At 45.1% G+C, this 8,543-nt stretch overlaps 1 long non-coding RNA gene across 1 annotated transcript; it reads left to right on the top strand.

The window, feature by feature from the left end:
- The first annotated feature begins 5,621 nt into the window (after positions 1 to 5,621).
- LOC142851652 (uncharacterized) lies at positions 5,622 to 6,954 on the top strand. The gene is made up of 3 exons (XR_012910857.1): positions 5,622 to 5,756; positions 6,166 to 6,263; positions 6,742 to 6,954. It is a non-coding gene; the product is annotated as an uncharacterized LOC142851652 (long non-coding RNA).
- Positions 6,955 to 8,543: the final 1,589 nt, after the last annotated feature.

Raw genomic sequence — 8,543 nt, 5'->3', positions numbered from 1 at the left:
ATAAAAAACATAATAAATGACTTGGAGGAATAGCTGGACAATCAAATGAAGGCTCAGTCTCTCTCTCTCTCTCTCCCTCCTTGGAAGTGGGGGAACATCAACAACGGTCAGCAAGCCCATTGTGATAATCAGGTACAAGCACAGCTGGTCTTAGGGAAAGCCAGTTGCTTGACTCCAAGGACAGTGCTATACAACATGTCTGCTTTTGTGGTTTTCCTCTCTAATTCATACCAAGAGGCATGGAGATTTAAGATGTGTAGATGTCTCACTCATGTTTTGGGGCTTACAGAATGGGAACTACGAAGATGGTTCTGTAAGCCAAGCACTTGCCTTGCAAATGCGAGGACCTGAATTGGGATCCCCAGAACCGCAGAAGATGCCTAGAACCCCCAGAAGTCCAAAGGTCATATGGCCCCATATATACAGCAGCAATGAGATCTTATCTCAAACAAGGGTGGAAGGGAGGATTGACACCCAGGCTTGTTCTCGGACCTTAACACACGTACCCACTCTCATACAATACAATGGTGGTGTGATACCATACCAGGACAGGGTAGTACATGCCTATAATCCTAGCACTGGGGAGGTGGAGGCAGGTGGATAGGAAGTTCAAAGGCATCCTTGATGCTAGTCTGGGCTTCTTGAGACCCTTTCTCATAGAAAAAGAACAGGAGGTGAAGGAGGAGGAAGATGGATCTTGACTGTGTATGATAACATATACATGTAATCCTAGCCCTTGCAAAAATGGTGGAAGGAAGATCAGAAGTTCAAGGGCATCCTTGGCGGCATAAAGAATTCAGGATGAGCCTGAGTTACAGGAGACCCTGTCACAAAAAAAGAAAGAATGAATTCAGGATGGCCCAGAGATACATGAGACCCTGTCACAAAAAGAGAAAGAATGAATTCAGGATGACCCAGAGCTACATGAGACCCTGTCACAAAAAAAGAAAGAATGAACTCAGGATGACCTGGAGCTACATGAGACCCTGTCACAAAAAGAGAAAGAATGGTGATATAGGCTGAGCACAGTGACACGTGCCTGTGATGCCGGAACCCTGGAAATGAAGGCAAGAGGCTCATGCTTGGCCTTCAGAGTGAGTCCAAGGCAAGGCTGAGCTACACAACTAGAGCCTGTCTCCAGGATACAAATAAAACACAACATAAGAGAAATAGGTAATGCGGACTGGACTGGAGGTGAAGCTCGGTGGTAAAGCACTTGCCTCACTTGCGTGCCCAATGCACCGGGTTGGTGCCCCAGCATAGCAAAAAAAAAAAAAAAATTGACACATGTGCAATTTCACATGGGCCTCATGACTGGGTCACTGTCATCCAAATCACGCCTTTCCACAGATAAGAAGCTGGTGCTTTGAGGGGTGTAGCCACTTCCGTAAAACCAAACACTCAACAAGAAGCAAAGGCCAGGAGATGACTCCACATTTCACGTTCTTTCCACCCTGTCCCCCTTCCTCTCCATTAGGTGACAAAGCAAGGCAGAGAGCCCATTCTACTACATAACCAGACGACAGCCATATATTTCAGAGACATAGTGAAAGCCAAGGTGTTGGTCCATGTGGGGAGTGCATACCATCCAAGATACCACAATGGAGCATTCTCGAAGGCGGGATGAGCCCTGAGACCCAACCACCAAATAGAACTTAACACAGGGAGCGTCCATCACCAGCCAGAATCACAGAAATAAGAACCTGCAGCCGGTTGCAGAATCACAGTGTGACAGTTACCGTTGCGATGCTGTGACAAAATGCAGACAGAACAACTCAAGGGGTGCAGGATTTACTTGGGTTCCTGGTTTCAGAGGAAGAGAGGTTATAATGGGACAAATCTGTAACATGGCCAAGTGCTTCCCGGAACATCTCAGGTTTATTACCAGCTTGACTTTGAATTCGTCTTTGGTCACTGCACAATCAGGAAACCTTTACTGCTTTCAAATTTCTGGGACCCTCACATTCAGTTATTCAACTCGACAATGGAGTCATGACCCCCAGTTTAATAAGTTTTGTCACAAGCTACTCCAGTGCTTAGAAATGTCCCAGCTGCCCTCCAGACTCTAGCCGGAGGGTCCCTGTGCCATGGGGTCCCTCTCCTCGGACATTGAGTGTGCACCACCAGCAAACCTGAGGAGGCGCTGCTGTATACGGTTAGCCTGTGACTGAAGTATCAAAGGGCAGAGGAGACAGAATAGTCACAGTCAGAAATAGTGTTCCAGTTCCTGAATGACGAACAGTAGGACCATGCCAACCTTAAATTCCTGAATGAGGATATTAGAATTCTATGGGAACTCTGTGAAGAGAGGTATGGTCTTCCTTTTATATTTTTTGTTGTGTTTATGTGTGCTTGCACATATATCTGGGGACAAGTGTTTGCTGGTGTGTGTGTGTGTAGACCAAACTGGAATATCATAGTGAATTTGAAACCACCTTGAACAACATGAGATCCTGCATTAAAAAAAAAAGGTAAAAGACAACAACAGTTCATGTGTCTATGGTCATGGTAGAATTATACAGATTTTTTTTTCTGCATAACATCATAAATCCAAAAGTCAACTAGCCCTATGGAGAGACTCCCAAGGAACTCACGAAGGAAAAGTAACTGGATACCTGGAGAAACATAACCCAGAAACCTCTAGTATGCAATGTTGGCCACACAAGCCAGGAACACTTCCCTTTGGCATTGCCTCCACCAGCTTTCGTAACATGGGTGGAAGTCGGAGACGCACTTTGCCGAGGGGCCTTTAGGAACTCGGGTTTGTTTGGTCACTAGCCAAACTTTCATCATTATCACTGGGTAATTGTAATTTCGTGAATCTACACTTTCACCTTGAGTCCTTTCAAAAATTCTTGGGTTGAAGTCTCATGATGTCACCAGATGAGTCCTTCGCCAACAGCCCTGGAACCCCGGGGCTACAAACACTATTTCCTGTGGGACCATGAGTAATGTCTTCTCTTAGAATCTATCCTGAGGATACAGATTTGCCATCAAGAATCATGTACCAACATATCCTTACATGCTTTTCTCAAACCTCGGTGTGAAACTATCTCACTTGGTTTTATATATAAGATCGTTGTCTCTTTTTAAAACTTTGTTTATATTAACTTATTTTGTGGAGGGCTGTAGGCACATCATAGCTTGAGTGTGGAAGTTGGAAGATAGCTTGAAAGAGTTGGTTCTTTCTTTCCGTGTTGGGTTCCTGACATCCAACTCGGGTCATCAGACTTAGCACCAAGTGCCCTTACTGATGGAGACATCTTCCTGGCCTGAGACCATTGTCTTTTTTCTCCTGTATGGATATAAGCTCCCACTGTTTTCTTGAGCAACTAAAATGAGTAAGTGGAAAAAATTATTATGATAAAGAATAAATATTGTTATAATACTAATAAATTGACATGGTTAATTAACAATAAAACAAAAACATATCAACAAGCAATTGTTGGCTGATAATTATCTCTCAGTGGATAACCCATTAGTTAAGTCAGAGCCCTCTTGGTCTAACGGTCTCTGGAAATGTCCTCACAGACACCCAGAAATGGACTGGTGGTGGTGGTGGTTGTATTTGTGACTGAGGATTAAACCTTGGTGTTTGTCTTAGTTATGGTTTATATTGCTGTGAAGAGGGACACCATGACCTTGCAGCAACTCTTACTAAGGAAAACATTTAATTGGGTGGCTCACAGTTTCAGAGGTTTACTCCATTATCATCATGGCAGGAAATATGGTAGCGTGCAGGCAGCTATGGTGCTAGTGATGGAGCTGAGAGATCTACATCTTAACTTGCAGGCAACGGTGGTCTGAGACACTGGGTGTGGCTTGAGTATATAGGGGTGTGTGTGTGTGTGTGTGTATACATATACATAGGTGTGTGTATACACATGAGAACTTAGACTGTGCCTCCACAGTGACACTTTCCTCCAACAAGGCCATGCCTCCTCCAACAAAGTCACACCTCTTAATCGCACCACTCCCTATGAGATTATGGAGGCCAATTACATTCCTTCCAACTAATACTGTGCTCACCTACTGAACTATAGCTCCAGCTGTCCTGATGAACTTCTTGTTGTTGTGATAACACAGTGACCAAAAGCAACTAGAGGAAGAACGGGCTTATTTTAGCTTCTATACACAAGGGACTAGAAAGACCCTCTGGCAGTGTGAGTGAGGCGGAACTCAGGCAGGAACTTGAAGCAGAAACAAATAGAAGAATGCTGCTTACTGGCTTGCTCAGCCACCTATCTTTTTAACTGTGAGTCTCACCTTTGAGCCATCTTTCCAGTTCTCAGTTACCTTTCTTTCACAGCCCAGGCCCACCTGCCCAGAGACCACACCACCCACAGTGGGCTGGGCCCTCCTGTATCAATAAAAATGATCTTCCACAGACATTACCGCAGGCCAATGTGATGGAGCCAGTTCCTCGAGTGAGACCGCAGGCCAATGTGATGGAGCCAGTTCCTCGAGGGAGACCACCTCTTCCCAGGTGACTCAAGGTTGTGCCGAGTTGACTGCTGATGCCCTGACGCCAGCTCTCTCCTTAGTTTTTTTTCTCAAGGATTTATTTGTAGTTATATGTATACATGTATGTCTGTGTGTGGTATATACACATGAGAACTGTGCCCAAATAATCCAGAAGAGTGCATTGGATCCCCTGAACCCAGAGATACAGGTGGCTCTGAGCTACCCAGTATAGATGTTTAGAATTGACCTCCAGTCCTCTGCAAGAGCAGTGTATGCTCTTAACTGCTGAGCCATCTCTTCAGCCCCACCCTCTTTTTTAGCTTTATGTTTTGAGATAGGGTCTCCCTAAGTTGCCCGAGATGTCCTTGAACTCGCTTGTTGGCAAAGGCATACTTTGAACTTAACAATCCTCCTGCCTCGGCATTTTGAGACCAACCCCACCAGGTATACTTTACTAATCTTCCTGACCATCTATCAAGACAAATTAAACGCGCGCGCGCGCGCGAGAGAGAGAGAGAGAGAGAGAGAGAGAGAGAGAGAGAGAGAGAGAGAGAGAGAGAGAAACTCATTAACTCATATAACCAGAAAGGGCAATGGCGTTCTGTCACCTAAGAGGAAGGAGCAATTAAATGGCACCAGCCCTCCCCCCTTCCTCTCTCAGTTAGTTTTAATTTCTCACTACGGCTACATCTGCCTCCAAAGGCAGGGAAGGGACACTTCTTCATTTCATGAACGAATAACCATTAAACAAATCTCACGGTGACTCAGATTAGTGGTTAGAAGGTTCAGTTGTCAGTGTGAATGAGAAATTTGCCTCCAGACCAGCTCCTATGGCCAGCAGGGTAGAGATAAGAAGAAATAACACCTCCTCTGAGGGACTCTCCTCGGTAGAAAGGGATTTGAATTTTAAGATCCACTTGCCTGGGGCCAGAAAAATGGCTCAGCAGATGAAAGTGTTTGCTACACCAGCCTGACAGTGACCTGAGTTCAATCCTGGAACTCACAGTAGAAGGAGTGTCTTCTGTCAGCCACGCACATGCACCTGTATGCACACACACACACACGCACACACACACACACACACACACACACAATCACCACCACCACAACTACCATCAACAACAATAAATATTTTTTTAATCCACCTGCCTGATGCTGGAGCAATACTCAGCAGTTCAGAGCACATCCTGCTGTTGTAGAAGACCAACATCCAGTTCCAAGCACCCACCTCAGGCAACCGCAGCCACCTGTAACTCCAGTTCTAAGGGAGCTGATGCCCTGCTTTGGCCTCAGTGAGTACCTGCACTCACATGCACAAACCCACACACACACAACAGTCAACAAAAGTTTCCAATGAGCCAGGCGGTGGTGGCGCACGCCTTTAATCCCAGCACTCGGGAGGCAGAGGCAGGTGGATCTCTGTGAGTTCGAGACCAGCCTGGTCTACAAGAGCTAGTTCCAGGACAGGCTCCAGAACCACAGAGAAAACCTGTCTAGAAAAACCAAAAAAAAAAAAAAGTTTCCAATGAGAGATCTTGGGTGTCATGCTTAAAAATTATCCACGCTCTCCAATGTATATAACACCATGACTTTGCCCTCATATTACCTATACATTTTTGTGTAGACAGATAAGGTTTTAAACTGTTTGGGGGTTTATTTTGATGTAAATATAAAGTGTTACTTAATTATTGTATCTTTCAGACAGAGTGCCAATCTTAGGATAAATGATGGAAATAAGAGCTGTGTCAACAGGGGATCACGGCATCCCACACTTTAATCCCAGCTCTTAGGAGGCAGAGGTAAGCTGATCTTATGAGGCTAGCCAGGGTTACGTACTGAGACTCTGTCTAAAAACAAACAAACAAAAACTGCAACAACTATTTATATTCTGTCCCTATTTGTCCTGTATTTTATATTTAGGCATTTCTGTGTATTCAGTAATAACTGTTCCTTGTTCCCTTTTCTGTATCTCCTATTATTTTGTAGCAGAAACGTGGTTAATTTCTGTAGCACATTTTCAATTGTTTTTTTGTTTGGTTTGATGAGGTTTGGTCTTTTGAGACAGGATCTCATTGTGTAGCCTGAACCTTTCAGCGCATCTCATAGTCTATGCAAATATCCTACTGAAAACCACAGCCCCAGATCTATAATTCAGATTTTAAGTTATAAATTATAACTCTAGTGAGGTTGGAACTGGGCTATAAGAGATGTCAACAAGTCTCAGCGATCCTTAAGCTTCTGGATTCCGCTACTAAGAGTCATCGACATCTCTTACAGCTGTCTCCATCACGTTGCCCAGGAAGCAGAGAGAAGAAATTCGGGAATTCAAGTGTCTTCCCTGGATCCCCCTTTTTATTGCATCTAGGTTCCCCCCAGACCACAGGTGGTGACACCCATATTCAAGATGAGTCTTCCTGCTTCAGTTAATCTTCGTGGGGACTGTTCTCAGAGATACACCATTGTGTATTGGTGCACCTCGCCAATCTCCTGCATGACCCTAAATCCTGTGGAGTTGGCAATGAAGACCAACCACTGGCACACTCAGGGAAGCACAGTACCTTGCTAGAGCTGCCAATAGTTCCTTGGGCTCCAGTGGCCGACTTTTGTCGGTTCATTGTTAAGGAAGCTGAAAGTCCAAACAGTGTTTCACACTCCCCTGGGCTTGCAGATGCCCATCTTCTTCTGCTTGTCTTCCCACGGTCTTCCCCATGCACTTGAAGGGATTCACAGTTCCTCTTCTGTTTGGACATCAAGTTGTGCTGGATTAGAGACCGCCCTCATCACCTCATTACAACCTAATCACCTTCCCTATCTGAAACTGCCTGTGGGAACACACTCCTATAATAGTAGGCACTTCAAAAGTTGAAGCAAAATGTGATGAATTGCAGGCCAGTCAAGGCTGCGTTATTGGGGGGTGGGCTTAAGGGAGGGCAACAGCGGCAGCAACAAAGACAGACACAGAAGACTGGAGAGATAACACTTACGGGCCATGGTTATAAGTGCAAAGTACTAAAGTTTGGATCCCAACACACATGTTAAGGCTCACAACTGCTCCAGCTCCAGGGGATCCACGGCCCTCTTCTAGCCTCTATGTACCGACACTTACACCCACATGTATATACATGTGAGGCCTGTAATGCATGTTAACACACACACACACATACGTACACACACACACCTGCTAGGTTCTCTATGAACCAATATTTAGTAGCACTTAGAAGTGCTGGCTTTCACAGGTGTTCGCTCACACCCAGGTCTTATGTCAACTTGACATACAAACTAGTGTTACATGAAAGGAGGGAACAGCAACTGAGAAAATGCCTCCACAAGATCCAGTTGTAAAACATTTTCGTAATTAGTGATTGGTGGGTGGGACTCAGCCCATTGTGAGTTGGTGGTCCTGGGCTGGTGGTCCTGGGTTCTGTAAGGAAGCAGGCTGAGCAAGGCAAGGGACGCAAGTCAATAATCAGCACTCCTCCATAGCTTCTGCATCAGTTCCTGCATCCAGGATCCTGCCCTGTTTGAGTTCCTGTCCTGACTTCCTTCAGTGATAAACAGTACTGTAGAAATGTAAGCTAAATTAACCCTTTTCTCCCCAACTTGCTTTTTGGTCATGGTGTTTTGTCACAGCAACAGAAACCCTAAAAAGATAATACCCTAGAGAAAAGGAGACTGCAATGTTCATTTCCTAACGGCTGTGACTGAGAGAGATGAGAACTGATTTAAGGTTAGATGGTCAGGTAGCATCAATAGGGCAAGGAGTTCTCTTAAGTTACTGGGGTAAAGCCCTTGATTTCTCCTTGGTTTCTGAAAAAATGTGAAAGATTATAACAGAATTGGGACAACATCAAGGTGAAACTGAGTTTCAGGCCAGCTTGGGTTACCTAGCAAAACCTGCAGGAAATTTCCATCTACTAGGATGGAGAGATGGTTCCACAGTTAAGAGCACTGGTCACACTGGTCACTCCTGCAGAGGAGCTTGGTTTGGTTCCCAGCACCCATATGGAGGCTTACGACCACCTTTAACTCCGGTTCCAGGAGATCCAGATGCTTTCTTCTGATCTCCATGGGTACCAGGG

Source organism: Microtus pennsylvanicus, chromosome 1 (genome assembly GCF_037038515.1).
Source record: "Microtus pennsylvanicus isolate mMicPen1 chromosome 1, mMicPen1.hap1, whole genome shotgun sequence".
Classification (NCBI taxonomy): Eukaryota; Metazoa; Chordata; class Mammalia; order Rodentia; family Cricetidae; genus Microtus; species Microtus pennsylvanicus.
Note: the sequence above shows the minus strand (reverse complement) of the source record. Positions and strands in the feature narration are given on the sequence as shown.